Here is a 5849-nt window from a genome sequence, read left to right on the forward strand (position 1 = left end):
TTAACCAGTTCTGCTGGTCTGACTTTACCCCCTAACTAACTTAAATCATAATGGCAGTGACATGAATATTTATTTTCCATCACCTCATTTTCCTTTCTCAGTTTTCATTCACCCCCCCCTATTTTGCCAATTTCCTATTAAAACTAAAACATAACTTATTTGTACCTATACTTGGCTTCCCATTGCTGTGAATTATCTGTGTATACTCTTTAACCATTGACCTATCACGGGATTTTGTCTCTCTGGTCTGGATGCTAATACTTATTTGCTATAGGAGTTGTGTAAGTTTAATCTTCACATTAATATTTTATTTGTAGAAATTGCAGGTATGTTCTCTCAGGGCTTATATTTTAGTTCAAATATGATGTATTTTATTTCACAGAAATTTTAAATTTTCAGTTATAACTGACATATAACATTGTATTCATTTTAGGTGTACAACATAGTGATTTGATCTATGAATATACTGTAATATGATAGCCACACTAAGTTTAGTTAACACCCATCTCCTCATAGAGTTACAAGTATTTTTTCTTGTGTTAAGAACTTTTAAGATCTACTTCTAATGAGCATTCAAATATACAGTGAAGTATTTTTAGCTAGTCTCCATATTGTACATAACATTCTCAGAACTCTTTTCTTATAACTGGAAGTTGTTACCTCTTCAGGACCTTCACCCCTGACCTCACCCCTGTCTTTGTCAACCACCAATCTGTTCTATTTCTACGAATTCCATTTTAAGGATTACACATACAAGTGAGATCATACAGTGTTTGTCTTTCTCTGTCTGACTTATTTTACTTAGCATAATGCCCTCAAGGTCCATCCACTTTGTCACATGGATACATAGCCAATTTTATAGTATTTAAGTGACAATAAATATATAGTTTATATAATCACATCATTGTAAAGGTAATTTTAAAAATTTAAAGTGGAAACTGGGTAAAATACTGTAACGTATTTCACACAAAAAGTTGATGCCCGGCCACTGTGGCTCAGTGGTTGAGCACTGACCCATACACCAACAGGTCACTGGTTTGATTCCTGGTAAGGGCACATGCCCAGGTTTTGGGCTTGTTCCCCAGTGTGGGGCATGCAGGAGGCAGCCAATCAATGTGGATGTTTCTCTCTCATTGATATTTCTATCTATCTCGTCCTCTTGCTTCCTCTCTCTCTAATGTCAATAAAACATATTTTTTAAAAACATTATAACATAAACATATAGAGTATCTGAAAATAGAGTAAAAGTTGTTATTGTTAAATGGGCTGAAAAATGATTGTATCGTTTAAAATCTGAAAATGGTTCCCTATGAAAAGATTCTCAGCCTCACTTACAATAAAAATATAGATCAAAACCACATGGAGATATTTTCATTATAAAATTACTTTTCAAAAAATGTATTATGTTAACAAAAGAGTCCATCTCTTATCTTCCAAAAGATTGGGCCAACACAGAAGACAGAGCAATGTTTTATATGTCTTATATAACTCAATAGCATCTTAATAAGTATCAAGGTAATAATTAGGAGCTAATACTGTGGATGTTACTAAGGATAATTTGTCACTCTTCATGTTGCCAATGCCCTCGGAACTAGAAAAAGGCAATAGATTGAGGAGTGCCAGTGGGAAAAAAATCACTGTTATTTTTCCTGCCTTAAGGTGATTCTGTTGCTCCAGAACAGTACATTCAGTAATCTTCCTGTCTGGGTACAATTTGAAAAAAGTGGCAATCCTATTGGGGGGAAAAAAACCCAGTGGCAAGCCTATTTTGAGGTTTTTATTCTTTTTTTGACTTAATTTGGTACATTACGAAAAAGCATTTTGAATCACGGGACAATGTACTTAATTCATGGCATTACATCTTCTCTTAGGTTAGTAAAGATCACAAAATAATTTTTAATCAATCCAGTCAAAACAAAGGTTTAAAACAAAACACGTTTTAAACCAGATAGATGCAACACCTGTGAGAGAATGCCGGCTGACTGGGGCACTTAGTCTGGTTGAGGATGTTAGTAAATTGAGGAGGGGGAAGAGCTAAGGAAAAACAAGATGCCGTAAGTTATTTTGATTCACAGGTGATAGGAAGGATGTCTTGAAGATATTTATTTTTAAACATCTTGCAGCTCTTTTCATAAGCTTTTCACATTGGATGATATAATGAAAGGGGTCAATTCCAAATATTATGACATTTTGTGCAATCATTATTTAAAATACTTTTTAAAATGCCAGAAAGAGCATAATGCTAATGAGAAGAAGGCAATTTTGCATAGTCTTGTCAGAATTAGAATTAAAAAAATACTCCCTATTGGGAGCAGAAGCTAAATCCAGAATTAATATACTTAATAAAGGTATAATACTTGGAAGGATATAAATCCATAAGAGAAAAACAATGTTCTAACTTTTTATGAATTGTAAGTGAACAAAACCCACAAAAGGGGAAAAAAATTTTAGTGTCACTAAAAAAAACTTCTTTTGGTACAAACTTTAAATATGCATTGAATTTAAACTATGAACATAATATTTAAAAACAAACACCAACCCATAGATTTTTAGAGCTATAGTCAACAATTAGAGGTACTTAAACATATTTTCTTAGTAGAGGACTACAGTTACCCCCTCATAAATATAGCTTTAGAATTGAGTTACATATTCCTCCCTTAGGTCATTTAGTTTTTCTGGTGTTTGTTGTTAGTTTCAATATCTTATGTGACTAGCAATCTGACATACAGGGAAAGCAATAGCAGTCGACATGATAACCTTGGCAGGTTGAGTTCAGAACACCAGGTCCCTTTATACCAAATTTTCTACAACGGTAAACTTCACTGAAAGAATCTATCTGTGAACGCCAGAAACTTTTGAGTGCCAAAGAGCGGAGTCCTTGATGTCTCATTTTTGGTTGCATTAAGAAGCAGCTTGTTCATCCCTGGCTAATGGCTCAATTGGCTGGAGCCTCCTCCCACATACGAAAAGGTAGTGGTTTGGTTCCCTGTCTGGGTGTGTGGGGGAGGGTTCTGGTTTGGATCCCCGGTGGGAGACAGCTGATCAATGTTTCTCTCTCACATGTGTTACTAACTCTCTATCCCTCTCCCTTCTTCTCTGTAAAAAGTCAATAGAATATATATTTTTAAAAAATGGTATGGGGGAAAAAACCTGTTTCTTTCCCTCCCCTCTCCCTCCTTCCCTCCTTCCCTCCCTCTCTTTCTCTCTCTCAAATTATATAATGTTAATAGATGCAGAAAAATCATTTGACAAAATTCAGTATTGTTTCATGATACAGACTCTCAACAAATTAGTATAGAAGGAATGTAGCTCAACATAATGAACTCTAGAAACCTGAGACTTAATGATTGATCCTACAAAAGACAATATAGTAATTTCTTAATGGTTTCATTAATTCCTAATTAACAAAAATATATATTAATTGATCAGTAGAACTTTAAATTAAACTAACAACACTGAATGTGTATACACTTAATTAAAATTTAAAAAGCACTTGATGTATTACAATTTTTCTTATGTTATAAAAAAAAGTTATTTCTAAAAACAAATGAACTCCTCAGATTTAAACATGAGAATTTCTGATTATTTTTGCTTTAAAATTGCCAGGTAGCACAGGAACAGAAAGTCAGAACAGACTCTATTAATTTAAAGTTGATATCAAAAGGCATGCCCAGTAGTTCCAAGAAAAACTATGCAGAAGGACTGCATTTGTATAAAAAATGCAGATTCTAGGATGCTGGCACCAGTGATCTATGTTTTACCAAGAACCCCTAGTAATTCTTTTGCAGTCTGGTTGATGAAAACCTTTTATAGTAAAAAGAAAAAAAAAGTATAAACGACCATAAGTATCACCAATGGCTGTCTGCTTTTCCACAAAATTGGCAAAGAGTACACTTGTAATTCAATTGCTTAAATTATAAACCCAAACACTGTTCCATAAACAGTATTTAATAGATTTCACAATGCAGGTAATTCTGGACACATTACTTAGTGATGTAAAATAAATTCTGGTCCTCAATGTTCAGACCACAAAGGAATTTGTTTACCTGTAAAAAAAAATCAATGATCTTTGAAGAACTCTAATTGCTGGTCAATACAAGAAGAATACAACAAGATCAATATATCAGTGATTACAGACAAACGTAGGAGATATTGTGGGTTTGGTTCCTCAGCACTACAATACAGTGAACATCTTATTAAAACAAGTCACACAAATTTTTTTTCCCAAGGGCATATAAAAGTTACGTTTACAGTATACTGTAAGTACAATAGCATGATGTCTGAAAAAATCAATATACATATCTTAATTAAAAATATTTTATTGCTAAAAAGTGCTTTTAAAAAGGCTCATCATCTGAGCCTTTAGCAAGTCGTCATCTCTTTGTTGATGGAGGGTCTTATCTCAGTCTTGATGGCTGCTGACTGATCAGGGTGGTGGCTGCTGACGGTGAAGGTGGCTGTGGCAATTTCTTAAATAAGACAGTAAAGTTTGCCACATCAATTGACTTTTCTTTTCATGAGCAATTTTCTGTGGCATGCAATACTGTTCAATAGCATTTTATTATTGCACGGTAAAAACTCATTTCAAAATTAGAATCAATCTCAAACCCTGCTGCTGCTTTATCAACTACAGAAGAAGAAATTCAAAAAAATGAAAGAATGCCAAATCTTCTTAGAAATCAGAAAAATGCAAATTAAGACCACGATGGGATACCATTTTATACCCATTTAAGAAGGCAAGTATTAAGTGTTCCAGGTGTTTGAGGGGATATTGCGCAACAGAAATTCTTGTTCACTGCAGGTAAGACTAAAACAGTACAATAACTTTTGGGGGGAAAGTGCTTGAGCTTATAAAGCTGAATATAACTACATTCGTTGACCCAACAATTTAATTCTATGCATTTACCCTGCTGCCAGGTTTCTAAGCCTCAGTATTATTGACATTTGGCTTAACAATTCTTTGTTGTGGAGACTGTCGTGTGCATTATAGACTGTTTAGCAGCAACCAGGCCTCTACCCACTAGATACTGGTAGCACCCCCAATCCAATGTAATAACCTAAAAATCCTTCAGACATTGCCAAATGTCCCCAGAGAAGACAAAATCACTTCCATTGGGAACCCCTATCCTAGCGGAACTCTTGTTTTTATACATAGGCAGTGGTTCTCAACCTTCCTAAGCCACGACCCTTTAATACAGTTCCTCATGTTGTGGTGACCCCCAATTTCATTGTTACAAATTGAACATAATTAAAGCATAGTGATTAATCACAAAAACAATATGTAATTATATATGTCCTTCCTTCCTCTATGTACTATCTTATTTCTGCCTCTTTCTAATAATTTCTTCTATATAGTCCTCAACTCATTTTATCATGAATCTATTTTCTTCCTATACAATGCGGCCTTCCCTTTTCTTCTTCCTTTCTCTTTGGGTTGTACCTAGAATACCCATGCTTCTTTCTGGTAAAGGCCATTTTTAAACACTAAGCACTATACTTGGTACTAGGAGAATAAAGTTGAATAATATGTTATACCATACATCAAAAAACTAAAAGTCTAGCAAAAGGGAAAAAAGAAGTATAGAAATAAATGTAGTAAATGGTTACTAAAATATGTGGTTGCATTTTTGCAATGAAGAATGGAGGTTCCAGAGTCAAACAAACTTATGTTTGAATTTAATATGTCTAAGGAAAATAAGGGAGATATTTAAAAATTAGAATTGACTGGACTAGTTAATAGGTGTGGGAGGGGTAGAAGGTGAGGAGAGAAAGGGAGAATCAGGATGATTTCCAGTTACTGGTTTGCTAAAAGAGTGTGGGGTAGGGAACCCAGCAGGAACACATCTGTA

The sequence above is a fragment of the Myotis davidii genome, unplaced genomic scaffold, assembly GCF_000327345.1.
Source record: "Myotis davidii unplaced genomic scaffold, ASM32734v1 scaffold1, whole genome shotgun sequence".
NCBI lineage: Eukaryota > Metazoa > Chordata > Mammalia > Chiroptera > Vespertilionidae > Myotis > Myotis davidii.